Raw genomic sequence first — 16,795 nt, 5'->3', positions numbered from 1 at the left:
TACAGCTCTGTTGCTGGAAAGCGGACCTCTTGGAAGTGAATGGTAATTGTGGTATTTTTGTGCTCATTGTGAATGGTCCTGCAGTTCTGAGCGGTGGACCCGTACCCCCAAGGAACACTGGGCGAAATTCTCCGTTATCGGCGGAAAGTCCGCCGATCGGCGCAAAAAACGGCGCAAATCCCGACTTGCATCACGTCGGAAAAATGGGTCAATAGTCTCCGGCCCGAAATGGGCTAGCAGCGACATAACGGGATCCGCGTTTGCGCAGTGGTTCACGCCGTGCAGCGTCATACGCGCTGCACGGCGTGACGGCTCATAAGGCCCGCGCTGCTCCCCCACCTGACCGGAACACCCGACCGCAAACACCCCGACTGGATGGCTGGCCGTCGCTCAGCCCCGAGGTTCGAGTCAACGCGATGTGGAGGCCACTCCAGGACGCGGTGGAGCAGAGGAGGGACGCCCCTGTATCCCGGGCACGGCCGCAGAGTTGTCCCACGCCACAGCCGGCGTCTGTGGAGGGAAGTGGCAGAGGCCGTCACCGCTGTGGCCCTGACACCACGGACAGGCACCCAGTGCCACAAGAAGGTGAACAACCTCGTCAGAGCAGGCAGGGTGAAGCCCTCCCCATATCCCCCCCCTCCCCCATATCCCCCCCTCCCCCATATCCCCCCTCCCCCATATCCCCCCTCCCCCCATATCCCCCCCTCCCCCATATCCCCCCTCCCCCATATCCCCCTCCCCCATATCCCCCCTCCCCCATATCCCCCCTTCCCCCATATCTCCCCTTCCCCATATCCCCCCCCCTCCCCCATATCCCCCTCCCCATATCCCCCTTCCCCAGATCCCCCATATCCCCCTCCCCCATATCCCCCTCCCCATCTCCCCCTCCCCCATCTCCCCCTCCCCCATACCCCCCCTCCCCCATATCCCCCCCTCCCCCCATATCCCCCCATATCCCCCCATATCCCCCCTCCCCCATATCCCCCCTCCCCATACCCTCCCCTCCCCCATACCCCCCCCACCATATCCCCCCTCCCATATCCCCCCTCCCCATATCCCCAAGTGAATCCAGGCCTAACCTTAACCTCTGCAATGCACGCGCAACCGATGGCGTGCATTCATATACCTGCCTAACACTGTTGCCTTTTACCCCTGCCCCCCCCCACAGGGAGAAGCGCGCACACAACAATAGGGAGCATGTGAGGACTGGAGGAGGGCCCGCTGATGAGAGGCCACTGACCGAACACCAGGAAAGGGCCCTGGAACTGGCTGGCGGACCTGACGACCGGGAGGTTGCTGATGCAGAGGTCGGGGGCGTACTAGCAAGTGAGCCACCGACAGCCCATCCCCATATCCCCCCTCCCCTATATCCCCCTCCCTGTATCACCTGATCACTGCCTGATGTCTAACCATGCATGCTTCATTGTGTATCGCAGGACCAAACGTCCAGGCACCCATCCCCGCAAATGCAGACCGCCCGCAGGATGCCCCTCGGAGGCCACGGGAGACGGAGAGACCCGCACCCTCCAGCATGCCTCGCCCGCAGGATGCCCCTCGGAGACCACAGGAGACAGAGAGACCCGCACCCTCCAGCATGCGACGCCCGCAGGATGCCCCTCGGAGACCACGGGAGACGGAGAGACCCGGACCCTCCAGCATGCGACGCCCGCAGGATGCCCCTCGCACACCACGGGAGACGGAGAGACCCGGACCCTCTGTTGTATCATTATTGGTGCTCCAGAATAACACTATTAACTCTTTCTATTGCCTGGCTGTCTGTCAGCTGGCTGGATTCACTGACAGTACGCTGAACGGTGTTGATACTGCTGAGGCACACTAAAGAAAGAATGTTTTGTCGAGTTGATAGCTGCAGGACCCGCCGTGATGGGTGTGCAGTGAATTTTCAGCAGTCTGACCTGAGCGCACACACAGCCAGTGATAGCCCCAAATCCTCACCCGCGACAGCAGCCGCTGATGGAAGGAAATGAATCAGTCACCAAGTTCAAACAGTTATTCGTTTGTGGTGAAGTGGTTTGAGGCAGTTTTGGCGACGCATAAATGCAGATAGTTTGTTTCAAACTCACCTGCTGAGAACTAGCCGTTTTTGAAAAAAATGATTCACTCAAGGCGGGAAGAGAAAGGCGCAATGTGGAGGCTGCAGAACCAAACCGAATATCAAATGAAATGAAAATCGCTTATTGTCACAAGTAGGCTTCAAATGACGTTACTGTGAAAAAGCCCCTAGTCGCCACATTCCGGCGCCTGATCGGGGATATCACTCATCAACCAACGGATAGTGAGATTGAGAATGAGGGTATTAGATTTGAGTTGGCAAAAAGAATAGCGAATCAGGCAGAATAAGTTAAAAAAATATATAGCCACGGTTACTACTGTCAAAGGCATGTTTCCTATATCCTATATTTCCATGTTTGATAAAAGGGAAGTCCTGGGTGGCATTCTCCCATGCCGCGCCGTTTGGGAGAATCGCTGTTCGCGCCGGATTTTCACGCGACGCTGTTCCGCCGCCGTTCCGCCATTCTCCCAACTGGCGAGAACGACGTCATTGAGGTCGGCGCCGCGCCTCCCGGAGAATCGCCCGAGGTAGGTGCTAAGTCTTGCTATTCAGCGGCCCGGTTGGGCTGAAGTCCCGATGGCGTGACCCCAGGTCACGCCGTCGCGATTCACCCCTGCAAAATAAATTTGTCAGCCAGTCGTGCTGGCTGACGCTGCGGAGTGAGGAGGTGAGCGGCCGGCGTTTTCGGAGGTAGCATGTTGTGGCATCCACGGCCGGTGCTGGCGGGGGGGGGGGGGGGGGGGGGGGTGGGGAGTGGAAGGGTTTTGGAGAAGGGTGCCGCCATGCTCGGGAGGGGGAGGGAGGAGGGGGGGAGGAGGATGAGAAGGAGAGGAGGGGGGGAGAAGGAGGGGGGAAGGAGGAGGGGGGGAGAGGAGGAGGGGGGAGGGGGAGGAGGGGAAAGAGGAGGGGGGGAGTCATGTTCGGGGGCGGTCAGGGCAGCGGGCCTCCATGTTCCGGGGAGGGTGGGGGGGAGGGTTTTCCGTGGGAGCAACATGCCAGCCGGCCTGCCATGGCAGGACGGTGGCGAAGCCACACCTGCAAGTTGAGGTCATGCTGATGGGCAAAGGCCACTGGGTGCCGCCATCCACATGGCCACACGCCTTGACCTTGGGTGCGCCCAGCCACCCCCCCCCCCTCCCCAACACAGGTGGCGCAACACCCAGCTGAGGAAGACCATTTCTGGGAAGGGTCAAGATGACCCACCATGAGGGCATGGCCAGCCCACGGTGGCACAATGAGGAGGGACGGGCAAAACTGTGCGGTGGACGGATACTGTGCGCAGGGGTCAGGGTGCCTGCATGTCTGTAGTGACACCAGCCAACCGGGGGCTCACATGTATCCCATGGCACCCTGGCTGTCGAGGTGTCAATGCGCCATCAGTAAACATGTTGTATCTACCCCCCACCCCCCCACCCCCTCCTGCAGATCGCAATGTTTGGGCACCAGCCAGCGATGTTTGCTGCCGTGGCGGGAGTGGCTGCCCTGCAGGTGGCCCTTTGGCAGCATCGACGCAGGCGGCTCACAGCAGCTGCGGGCACTGGCTGCAGAGGGCCCCGTGCCACCCGCTCAGGCTGCAGGCCCGCCCGCCTGACAGGTGCAGGAGGAGGCGGAGGGGGGCGATGACAACCACCTCGTTGGGGATTACACAGGACGAGGATACCGATCTTGACGGGGCACAGTGGGAGGAGGAGGAGCAGGTGGTGGTACCAAGGCGCCAGAGGCACCCCATGAGGCCTCGAGTGTACCGTCACCGCATGTCCTTCAAGGACCTGCTGGACAGGGCATGCAGGAGGAGATTCCGGATGAGCAGGGAGACCATCGCACATATATGCCACCTCATGGCACACCTGGCACCACGTGGAACGGGGGGAGGACATGCTATCCCGGTGGCTGTCAAGGTGATGGTTGCCCTCAACTTCTACGCGACGGGGTCGTTCCAGGTGGCGAGCGGGGACCTGTCTGGTATCTCCCAGGCATCGGTGCAACCGGCGCCCTGTATGCCTCGCGGACTGGTACATCCAGTTTCCAGAGGACTGGGTACACCAGAATGCCCCGGACAGCAGGATTCGCCTCCGTGGCCAGGATACCAATTGATGGGGTGCACGTCGCCATGCATCCACCATCGGAGAACAGGGACGTGTTCATGAACAGAAAGGGGAGCTACTCCATGAACATTCAGGTGGTCTGCGACCACCGCATGAAGATCATGCACGTGTGCGCCCAGTACCCCCGGCAGTGTTCATGATGCCTTTATACTGGCACAATCTTTCATCCCCGCCATGTTCGCGGGACCCCCCCCCCCACCCCCCCCCCCCCCCCCCCCCGGCTGAGGGGCTGGTTGCTGGGCGACAGGGGTTACCCGTTGCGGTCGTGGCTGATGATGCTATACAGAGGCCACAGACCAACGCGGAGACCCGCTACAATGAGGCCCAGCAACCAGGGATGTTGTCGAGAGGTGCTTTGGCCTCTTGAAGATGCGCTTCAGGTGCCTGGACCGCTCTGGAGGGGCCCTCCAATACCATTCAGAGAGGGTCGGGCCGCATAGTTGTTGTCTGCTGCGTCCTGCACAACATAGCTCAGCAGAGGGGCGATGTCCTGGAGGAGGAGGCTCAGGGGGAGCCTGATGAGGGTGACGCATCTATACATGAGGAGGAGGAGGAGGGTGGGGAGGGGTGGGCACAGATGCGAGATGGGGGCTGGATATGGCTGGTAGGCTGCATGATGCCACATGATGCTGCATGAGGGCAGCCCAGCCCCAGCACCCAGCTGCCGCCCAAACTGTTCTCGGGTTCCTGGACTTACCAGACCCACCCACAGACCCGATGCGTTTGGAAGCCCAGGGAGTGGCTGCCTGGGTTTCACCAACTAGGGGGAGGGCATCGTTGGGCAAGGCACTTGCAGCAGCGTTCTGCCCAAATGCACCACCCAGCACCCCCCACCTCCCCCACCATCCGACAACCCTAGCTCCCACACCACCACTTTCACAGCACCTTACACCTGCGGCACAATGGATGGTCTCACACATTTGCTTGTGTAAGCGGGTGTGATCAATGCCATGTTGAATGATGACAACCGCTCTGCGATAAGCTGTGAGCTCCGGATCGTTAGACAATGTCTGACTCATGGCCACAGCTACACCCTCCACCTGGGTGGTCCCTGTATGCGTCACGGACACTCCATCACATGGCCATGTGGGGTAGCTGGCGTCGGTGTTCCGAGGACGATGGGGAGTTGGGCGGGGAACACGCATCCGGCCTCACCATTGTACCAAACTTCGACCCCAGCGCCACTCGGTCCCCTACACGACCCCTCAGGCACCGACATAGTACAGAGGCATCTAGGTTTGATGTAACAGTGACTTTAATCGTGATATTCACATACAAGTGCCCTAACCCCTATAACTAAGCTGTGCCCTGCACCCGTACCAACTTACTATGTGTCGAACTTCTTTGCTTATGGGCCCTACCACTACGCCTTGGTGTTTCCCCAGATGGTAGAGCAGGAGTGGAGGCGGACTGCGGAGACTCCTGCCCTGCGACTTGGCACCCCGTCGGCACGCATTTCCTGGGGTGGCTGGGCTTGGATGGGCCAGGCTGCTCGGCGGGCGTGCTGGATGGTGTGGTGCCACCCTGTTCTGCCCGCTGCCCACCAGATGCACGAGGGACGGAACAAGGGGAGTCCGAGTGTTCTGAGACCTCCCTTGCATGAGTCACCGGGATGGGCCCTAGAACCTCCTCCTCCCTCGGGGAGGCCCGGTGGCCCCTGGGCCTCACTATGGCACGGTGGTGCGAGCAGAGACAAGCGCCGTGGCACCACCGACACATGGCGCTGCCAGTCCTGGAGGCCCACTGTGGCATCGACCAGGGTCTGAACATTCGCAGCGAGGGAGCTGAGGCCATCCCAGTCAGGGAGTGTGCAACCTTCCTCTGGGCTTGTGCGACGCCATCCAGCACATGCGCAAGGCCGCCGATGCTCTCAGCAATGGCCTGCTGAGACTGGGCCATGGCCTGCTGAGACTCGGCCAGACCCCGGAGCGTGGCGGCAATGTCCAACTGGCTCTGGCACATGGCTGCCTGTGAGAGGGCAGCCCTGTCCTGGGCCAAGGATGACACGTGCACATGAAGCCCCATGCCTTGCAGAACCTGATCCATGGCCAAAACCGTTGCCCCCATTGCCTCCACCGCGGACGCCACCCGTGACCACCATGACCAGCCCCTCTCCCTGCTCCTGGACGTGAATGGACTCCTCCAACTGCGTCTGCAGATGCTGGAAGGCGGCCACTCCCTGGGTTCCAAACGCATCGGGTCTGTAGGTGGGTCTGGTAAGTCTAGGAACCCGAGAACAGTTTGGGCGGCAGCTGGGTGCTGGGGCTGGGCTGCCCTCCGACTGTCCAGCCCCTCGGCTGCTCCTACATCCACCTGCCTGTACCGGTTCGGCTGTGTGTTGCCCACCAGTCAGTGTCCCAGAAGCCTCATCACTAATGTGCCCAACTGAGGTGAGGGTATCTGCGATGGTGGAGCAGTGACGCAAGGTCCATGTCCTAATCGGACCCCAGGTCTGGGGTCTCCTGGATCAAGCCTTGGACTGATGGACGTTGACCGCGGCCCATGTGAGGGGCCGTGTCCGGTCTGTCCATCATCTGTTTGGCTGTCCCTCTGTACGTCACTGTCCAGAGTCCCCGTCCTCTGTCCATCACTGTCCTGGCTCTCCATCCTCTCTTCATCCGTCTCATGGCCGTCAGTCTCCTGACTGTCCGTCTTGTGTTCATCAGTGTCGTTTTTGTCGGTCCTCTGGGCGTCTGTCTCCTGTGGCCCGGCTTCGGAAGAGGGCCCCTCCTGTCCGTCTTCCTTCCCCTCCCTGGTGTGTGTCCCTGTGGGCAGCTGGACGTGGACCTGGACGGCGGTGGCTTGTCTGAGACATGCCAGGACGATCGGTGGCTGACCCTGGAATACACAATAAAGCATGAATCGTTAGACACGCGGAGTCGGGTGTGAGGGGGTGGAGAGGGCAGTGTGAGGGGGTTGAGTGTGAGGGGGGCGAGTTAGGGGGTGGAGGGGGGCAGTGTGAGGGGGTGGACTGTGAGGGGGGTTAGGGGCGGAGGGGGCAATGTGAGGGGGTGGAGTGTGAGGGGGATTAGGGAATGAAGGGGGCAGTGTGAGGGGGTGGATTGTGAGGGGGGGTTAGGGGGTGGAGGGGGCAGTGTGAGGGGGTGGAGTGTGAGGGGGGTGGAGTGTGAGGGGGTGTTAGGGGGTGGAGGGGGCAGTGTGAGGTGGTGCAGTGTGAGGGTGGGGAGGGGGGAGGTAAGGGGCTGAGGGAGTGTAGCCAGGCAGGGTAGTCTCACTTGGTACTGCGCCTCCGATCTGGCATGGCGCTACCTCCCCAGGTGGCGGCTCCCCCAGCGAGGTCCAGAGCCCTCTGCTCATGGAAGGTGAGGGGGTGCAGAACAGGTGATCACCTAACCAGTTCTTGCACACTCACGATGGTTGCGGGCTGTCTTATCCTGCGGGGCGGGGAAACCATCAGAGTTAGGCGGTCAGTAGCAAGACGTGCAGATATTGGCAACATTATGACTGGGGGGGGGCACTGGGCACCACGCCACGGCAGCTCGCAAGGGGTGTGTGGTGCCCATGTGGTCGTGAGGTACGTTGTGCACCCCCTCCTGTGTGGGCAGGGGGGGGATGGCGCACGGCATAAGGTGGGGGGGGAAGGGTGGGGGTGTGGCCGGGGGGAACTCTCGGGGTACTTACCCTGGCTGCCCTCGTGAGGTCGTGGAGCTTCTTGCAGCACTGCTCTCCCGAGCGTGGGGTGTGCGCCACAGCGCTAACGGCGATGCCCACATCACGCCAGCTGCGCCTGACTGTGCTGGCCGGGTGCCAGTGGCCAAGTCTTGGGCACAGGATCACCCTCCACTCTTCCACTGCGTCCAGCAGTGTCTCCAGGTCATTGTCCCGGAACCTGGGAGCGGCACGGCGGGGCGCAGCCATCTCTCTGTGTCAGGGCCTGTGCGCAGATCGCGCACATAAAATGAAGCGGCGCCGCGTCATCCGGGCTTCGTGTGATGACGGCGCTGCTCTGGCGCCACAACCACCGCATTTCTCGCGGCCCCGCTGCTGGCCCCTTTTCGGGGCCTGAATCGGTGCTGCCGGCGGCCCGTTAGCATAGTCGCTGCGCTCCGAAAGCTCGTGATTCCAAATAAACCTGTTGGACTTTAACCTGGTGACATAAGACTTCTTACTGTGCTCACCTCAGTCCAACGCCAGCATCTCCAGATCACAAACACCTGGAAAACACTCAGTGCAGACTCACCTGAGGTAAAGCTCGTTAACACTTCAGATAATTGTTTCAGCAACTACAGGGTGGGATAGATTTATTTGTCTTATTTCTTTGTGTTACAGGATAGCCACCGCTCTAACATCTGGGTAACTCATCTCCGTCCAGGTGGGTCTGGTCATAAACACCATCCACCTGTCAATCGGTAGGCAATACGTTTCAGGAGCCGCAGAAATAACAAAGTTGCAATGTCACCATAGAAAAAGTTCTATCATTCTTTCATTCGGATGTAAACGGATTAGATTTTATTGATTGTCAAGGATGCAGCCTGAAATGGACATGACTGGAAATGTGAGTGAATTTAAAGTTGTTAATGCACCCTTGCCTAATGCAGACTCTTTCCCTTCTCAATGAAATGCAGGAGAACAAAATAGCAAGAACCGATGGAGAAAGTTTGAACTCGGCAGATCTCTATTTTTAATATGAAGAAAGGTATTAAAGGGTGTAGGAATGATAGAGTTTGAGAGACATATATATCAACACATTTATTATTATTCTTTATTGTCTCCTCAGATCGTTGTACCCATACGGGCCAGTTGTGCTGAAATATTTAATAGTTCATGTGATAATAATGTAACATCAAAATGTGTGTGAATTCAGTACTCATTGTTCCCCCTCCCCCCCTCGCAGTATTCTGCAGTGCCCAGCAGCCCTCTGCATTTACAGTTGCACCAGCTCAGATGCCAGCATCTTTTAACATTCTGAAACAACACATTATAAAGGGGCAAAAGGCAAGATGTCAGAAGTCGTAGGCTGCCTGATTGAATCTAGACCCTCTGGGTTCCCCATTTGAAGATTGCAAGCCATAACACATGCACTGATGAATAGCCCCTCTTGCCTCTGCTGTATTGATATCCACGGCAGTGCACTGCGATGCTGATAGTTTGCACCAAGCAATCTTGCATAGCTACATTGTGCTTGGAGGATATATGGAGGGAATCATGAGGAAGAGTTTTGGAGAGCACACACATACCAATTTTACCACCCACAGAACATTTTGTGGGAGCGTGAGAGACTCACGTTTGGTATGTTGCCTCCCAGGTGCAAGGGTACGTGATGTCTCGGATCGTGTTTTCCGGGTCCTTGGGGGGAGGGGGAGCAGCCCCAAGTCGTGGTCCACATTGGCACTAACGACATAGGTAGGAAAGGGGACAAGGATGTCAGGCAGGCTTTCAGGGAGCTAGGATGGAAGCTCAGAACTAGAACAAACAGAGTTGTTATCTCTGGGTTGTTGCCCGTGCCACGTGATAGTGAGATGAGGAATAGGGAGAGAGAGCATTTAAACACGTGGCTACAGGGATGGTGCAGGCGGGAGGGATTCAGATTTCTGGATAACTGGGGCTCTTTCTGGGGAAGGTGGGACCTCTACAGACAGGATGGTCTACATCTGAACCTGAGGGGCACAAATATCCTGGGGGGGAGATTTTTTAGTGCTCTTTGGGGGGGGTTTAAACTAATGCAGCAGGGGCATGGGAACCTGGATTGTAGTTTTAGGGTAAGGGAGAATGAGAGTATAGAGGTCAGGAGCACAGATTTGACGTCGCAGGAGGGGGCCAGTGTTCAGGTAGGTGGTTTGAAGTGTGTCTACTTCAATGCCAGGAGTATACGAAACAAGGTAGGGGAACTGGCAGCATGGGTTGGTACCTGGGACTTCGATGTTGTGGCCATTTCGGAGACATGGATAGAGCAGGGGCAGGAATGGATGTTGCAGGTTCCGGGGTTTAGGTGTTTTAGTAAGCTCAGAGAAGGAGGCAAAAGAGGGGGAGGTGTGGCGCTGCTAGTCAAGAGCAGTATTACGGTGGCGGAGAGGATGCTAGATGGGGACTCTTCTTCCGAGGTAGTATGGGCTGAAGTTAGAAACAGGAAAGGAGAGGTCACCCTGTTGGGAGTTTTTTATAGGCCTCCTAATAGTTCTAGGGATGTAGAGGAAAGGATGGCGAAGATGATTCTGGATAAGAGCAAAAGTAACAGGGTAGTTATTATGGGAGACTTTAACTTTCCAAATATTGACTGGAAAAGATATAGTTCGAGTACAATAGATGGGTCGTTTTTTGTACAGTGTGTGCAGGAGGGTTTCCTGAAACAATATGTTGACAGGCCAACAAGAGGCGAGGCCACGTTGGATTTCGTTTTGGGTAATGAACCAGGCCAGGTGTTGGATTTGGAGGTAGGAGAGCACTTTGGGGACAGTGACCACAATTCGGTGACGTTTACGTTAATGATGGAAAGGGATAAGTATACACCGCAGGGCAAGAGTTATAGCTGGGGGAAGGGCAATTATGATGCCATTAGACGTGACTTGGGGGGGATAAGGTGGAGAAGTAGGCTGCACATGCTGGGCACACTGGATAAGTGGGGCTTGTTCAAGGATCAGCTACTGCGTGTTCTTGATAAGTATGTACCGATCAGGCAGGGAGGAAGGCGGCGAGCGAGGGAACCGTGGTTTACCAAGGAAGTGGAATCTCTTGTTAAGAGGAAGAAGGAGGCCTATGTGAAGATGAGGTGTGAAGTTTCAGTTGGGGCGATGGATAGTTACAAGGTAGCGAGGAAGGATCTAAAGAGAGAGCTAAGACGAGCAAGGAGGGGACATGAGAAGTATTTGGCAGGAAGGATCAAGGAAAACCCAAAAGCTTTCTATAGGTATGTCAGGAATAAGCGAATGACTAGGGAAAGAGTAGGTCCAGTCAAGGACAGGGATGGGAAATTGTGTGTGGAGTCTGAAGAGATAGGCGAGATACTAAATGAATATTTTTCGTCAGTATTCACTCAGGAAAAAGATAATGTTGTGGAGGAGAATGCTGAGCCCCAGGCTAATAGAATAGATGGCATTGAGGTACGTAGGGAAGAGGTGTTGGCAATTCTGGACAGGCTGAAAATAGATAAGTCCCCGGGACCTGATGGGATTTATCCTAGGATTCTCTGGGAGGCCAGGGAAGAGATTGCTGGACCTTTGGCTTTGATTTTTATGTCATCATTGGCTACAGGAATAGTGCCAAAGGACTGGAGGACAGCAAATGTGGTCCCTTTGTTCAAAAAGGGGAGCAGAGACAACCCCGGCAGCTATAGACCGGTGAGCCTCACGTCTGTAGTGGGTAAAGTCTTGGAGGGGATTATAAGAGACAAGATTTATAATCATCTAGATAGGAATAATATGATCAGGGTTAGTCAGCATGGCTTTGTGAAGGGTCGGTCATGCCTCACAAACCTTATTGAGTTCTTTGAGAAGGTGACTGAACAGGTAGATGAGGGTAGAGCAGTTGATGTGGTGTATATGGATTTCAGCAAAGCGTTTGATAAGGTTCCCCACGGTAGGCTATTGCAGAAAATACGGAGGCTGGGGATTGAGGGTGATTTAGAGATGTGGATCAGAAATTGGCTAGCTGAAAGAAGACAGAGGGTGGTGGTTGATGGGAAATGTTCAGAATGGAGTACAGTCACAAGTGGAGTACCACAAGGATCTGTTCTGGGGCCGTTGCTGTTTGTCATTTTTATCAATGACCTAGAGGAAGGCGCAGAAGGGTGGGTGAGTAAATTTGCAGACGATACTAAAGTCGGTGGTGTTGTCGATAGTGTGGAAGGATGTAGCAGGTTACAGAGGGATATAGATAAGCTGCAGAGCTGGGCTGAGAGGTGGCAAATGGAGTTTAATGTAGAGAAGTGTGAGGTGATTCACTTTGGAAGGAATAACAGGAATGCGGAATATTTGGCTAATGGTAAAGTTCTTGAAAGTGTGGATGAGCAGAGGGATCTAGGTGTCCATGTACATAGATCCCTGAAAGTTGCCACCCAGGTTGATAGGGTTGTGAAGAAGGCCTATGGAGTGTTGGCCTTTATTGGTAGAGGGATTGAGTTCCGGAGTCGGGAGGTCATGTTGCAGCTGTACAGAACTCTGGTACGGCTGCATTTGGAGTATTGCGTACAGTTCTGGTCACCGCATTATAGGAAGGACGTGGAGGCTTTGGAGCGGGTGCAGAGGAGATTTACCAGGATGTTGCCTGGTATGGAGGGAAAATCTTATGAGGAAAGGCTGATGGACTTGAGGTTGTTTTCGTTAGAGAGAAGAAGGTTAAGAGGAGACTTAATAGAGGCATACAAAATGATCAGGGGGTTAGATAGGGTGGACAGTGAGAGCCTTCTCCCGCGGATGGAAATGGCTGGCACGAGGGGACATAACTTTAAACTGAGGGGTAATAGATATAGGACAGAGGTCAGAGGTAGGTTCTTTACGCAAAGAGTAGTGAGGCCGTGGAATGCCCTACCTGCTACAGTAGTGAACTCGCCAACATTGAGGGCATTTAAAGGTTTATTGGATAAACATATGGATGATAATGGCATAGTGTAGGTTAGATGGCTTTTGTTTTGGTGCAACATCGTGGGCCGAAGGGCCTGTACTGCGCTGTATTGTTCTATGTTCTATGTTCTATATGGGGTCTTATGGGGACTTTCACTTTGACAATGGAATTATGTGGAAGTAGTATGGATTCTCCATCGCAGTCAGCATGTTACCATGCAAACATAACTACCAATGTAATTTCCAGAAATACTTAGCACAGTAAGTCTATCAGGGTCCTTTATGTTAGGGATGAAGGCATATTGGAAGACTCTTCAGTTGACACATAGTGACTTGTATCACTGTTCACTTGTGCATGAGCTGACTCTGACTATTTTTACATCCTTAGCCACTGAAGCACAAAATTGGGCCACATGGAGAAAAACAAGAAAAAGATAAAAGTGGGAATATCATGAAGCCAAAGCATGAAAACTACAGCATCACATGCAGACCAGGAGAATGTTATCTGGTCGCTTTGTTTATGGCGATTGCTCCAATAATGTGAACTTTACATCTTTTAGTTATTCAGCGGGGAAGGAGGAAACATAAAGACAACTCAACACTTGAAATCTATCCATGAGAAGGTGATTAAATCTATTTGTAGAGCTCACTGGGTCTCGGAGAACAACCAGATTTGCCCTCCTGTTGATGGGGCTCGATCTGCTGCTGGCACTTGAAGTTTATGTAGCTGGGGATGTGGTGAAAGAAGGCGTCAGTTACTTGTTAATGCAACAATGTGTGGCATAGTATCTGTCTCTTGCATCTGTGGTTGTCTGAAAAACCATATGTGACATGAATATTGAAGAAAGGGTACCTTTCACTGCTCCATTATGGATAGTCATTTGTGTCTTCAGGAACTAGGTAGCACATCTCAATTCTAACATGCTTGTTGTGCCTAAGTATGCAATGGTTCTTTGCTGCCCAGTTAACTAATAGCAATATGATACAACTGTTTCCTAGGGTTGTTCTGCTAATCATTGCCTGATAGTTAACCTGCAATTCTGTAGCAGCTCTTGTTGCTGTGCGTGATTAAAACATTGGCAATAATGACCATTGCTTTTATTTTCTGGGGATTAAAAAAAATCCAGTGCACAGCACTCTATTGATGTATGACACTCTTGTGCTTTTTTTCCTCAACAATGTTTACTCATCTTCTGAATGGTCAACATGTTCTGCAATATCCCCAGAAACTGCAGGTCTTAAATACAATTCTTTAATAAGCTCTCTATAGTCATAAAAATGAACGTTTACCTCCTCCACTCATTACACCAATTTTAGGCTATGAAAGGAAAACAAACCAGAGCTAATAATTCAAGAAAATTAGGTAATTGCCTTCTCTTCCCCAATTTAGCCACATTTCCTTATCTAAACTGATCACACAAGGAAATAGACTCCTAATGAACTATCTTCCAATTAAAGATTGGGAACTGAAGCCATTGTAACCATGCTACAAACTGTAGTCCTTAGCCACTAACTTGACACTCCTGCCCAGCAGCTGCCTGAGGCTGAACAGACTGTTCACAATCATGGTACCATATTTGACCCTGAGAGGAGACTTAAACCATACATCACTAAGCCCGCCTGTCTCCATTGCATTACACAACTCAGCCACTGCCTCAGTTCATCTGCTGTTGAAACCCTCATTCTGGTCTCCTTTATATAAAGACTTGACTATTCCAGTGCACTCCTGACCGGCCTTTCACGTTCTGACCTCTGTAAATCTGAGGTCGTGCAAAACTCTCTTGCCCATGTCCCAACTCACACCAAGTCACCGTCGGTGCGCTCATTACCCCAATGCTCATTTACCTACCTTGGCTCCTGCTGAAGCAATGCCTCAATTTTAAAATTTTCATGCTTTTTTTCAAATTGCTCCATAGCCTCACCCTACTTTTGTAAATTCCTCCAGCCACACAACCACTCCTCTAATTCTGACCTCTTCCATGATTTTTAATTGATACAATTCACACCTCTTTAACCTGGGGTTACCCCATCTCTGGATCTGTAAAGATTTAATCACCTGCTAATGGTCGCATTCCAAGCATTGTTTGGCATCTTTGAATTTGTCTTTATATGTGTTTCTGGAACATACCTCTTCATTCACCTGAGGAAGGAGCAGCGCTCCGAAAGCTAGTGACATCGAAACAAACCTGTTGGACTTTAACCTGGTGTTGTAAGACTTCGTACTGATTTTAATTGTTCTACCATTGGTGGCCATCCCTTCAGCTGACAAGGCTCTAAACTCCAGAATTTCCTCTCCATATCTCTTATCTGTCTTTCTTTCCACTTGAGACCTACCCCTTTGACCAAGGTTTTGGTCATATACTTAACATCACCTTGTGTGGCTTCATGTAAAATGTTGCTTTGAATGTTCCTTTGAAGCACCTTGAGACATGTTTTTAAGTTAGAGATGCTTTATAAATACAAGTTGCCGTTGTTGTTATAATTCACCAAAGAATATAAACATGGGAGCAGTATTTAATTCCAATTGCCTCGGTCTATTTCATGTTTCACAATATTTCTAATTCACATGGAAACCCAAAATTCCTTCAAAGTTTGCTTGTTACATGTTTGCTATGTCATGTAGTTATGTTCTTGCAGATTTGCGAATCCTGAATACATGTAAAATAATGTTTATGTGTTCTCCTGTGAAATCTTTCCCATCGGATCTCTTAAAAAAGAATTCTGGAATTTTGATAAAATTACATTTTAAGACTAGAACACATCTTCCAATCTGGCAACATAGAAATAATCTAACATGATACATCTTACAGCAAGTCTTAAACGAGTGTCAAGGTACCAAGATAAATATTCCTTGTAAATATTCACAGAAATTTGTAGACATACATCACAGTTGAGTGTGATATATATAAAATACCAAGGAATTGGAACATACTCACATGAAATCTCAAAAAGCCCTTTCACTCTTTTACACACCACTTTAAATCCATTCTGACAATTTGCAATTTGAAACAATTTCCCATGATTTAAAAGATAACAAATGTGTAAACGCACATTGCAAGCAAAATTACACTAAGCTGCCTCTATATCATTGGAAGGCAGATGTAAATTTATTTTCTCTTCAATTTTCCCAGTAGAAGTTTGTTCAAACTAAAATTATCATTCTTGTTTATTATGTAATGGTTAGCACTGCTGCCTCACAAGGACCTGGGTTCAATTCCGGCCTTGGGTGACTGTCCGTGTGGAGTTTGCACTCCACAGACCAGGATCTGAAACCTGAATTATACTCCCGCTTCGATACCTGTGCACCACAAAACACATTGTATCAATGGAATAGTGGTGGCATAACTACAGCTTTAATCTTCTAGATTGATGACTCAAGAATTAATGTTACCATGTCTGCATGGTTTCATCCGGGTGCTCCGGTTTCCTTCCACAGTCTAAAGATGTGTGGGTTAGGTAGATTGGCGATGATAAATTGCCCCTTAGTCCTAAGGTTGTGTTGGGTTCTGAGGATTGGGCTTAGGTAGGGTGTTCTTTCGAAAGGTCGGTGCAGACATGATAGACCGAATGGTCTCCTTCTGCACTGTAAAGATTCTATAGTATATATAAAATGTAGCGTGACGTCAGTCTGGAAAATTACACACAATTGCAGATCTCTCTAGGTGCCAGTATTTTATGCCACAAATGAATGCACCATTGAAACCATGCATAGTGCTGTGTTCTAAGGGTGGCAAACATTAATATGATTGTTTGATCTTTAGGAAAAGTAAAAACATAAAAGGTTTTAGAAATTCTCAGAATGTCCAATAAAGTATTTGTGGCTCCAGTAAAATTCAGCCTTACATCAAGTTGGAGTTATACTGCAGCTGTTATGAACTCAAGCTGATGGGAGACTCCCTACTTAATGGTGTAAATGTGCTTGGGCACCAGACCAGGATCTGAAACCTGAATTATACTCCCACTTCGATACCTATGCACCACAAAACACTTTGTATCAATGGAATAGTGGTGGCATAACTACAGCTTTAATCTTCTAGATCGATGACTCAAGAATCAACGTTACCAGTATACATTGTTTAGCCTAAGTTTTTAAAATGTGC

The 16,795-nt window shown here is 52.1% G+C and overlaps 1 long non-coding RNA gene across 1 annotated transcript in view; it reads left to right on the top strand.

Annotated features, from left to right (window-relative positions):
- LOC140398834 (uncharacterized) overlaps positions 1-14,830 on the top strand; it is a 22,615-nt gene extending 7,785 nt beyond the window's left edge. Inside the window, exons 3-4 of the long non-coding RNA XR_011937583.1 lie at positions 8,470-8,695; positions 13,084-14,830. This is a non-coding gene — a long non-coding RNA (uncharacterized lncRNA). The remainder of the gene's footprint in view (positions 1-8,469; positions 8,696-13,083) is intronic.
- The last annotated feature ends 1,965 nt before the right edge of the window (positions 14,831-16,795 follow it).

This window comes from Scyliorhinus torazame, chromosome 22, assembly GCF_047496885.1.
Source record: "Scyliorhinus torazame isolate Kashiwa2021f chromosome 22, sScyTor2.1, whole genome shotgun sequence".
NCBI lineage: Eukaryota > Metazoa > Chordata > Chondrichthyes > Carcharhiniformes > Scyliorhinidae > Scyliorhinus > Scyliorhinus torazame.
Note: the sequence above shows the minus strand (reverse complement) of the source record. Positions and strands in the feature narration are given on the sequence as shown.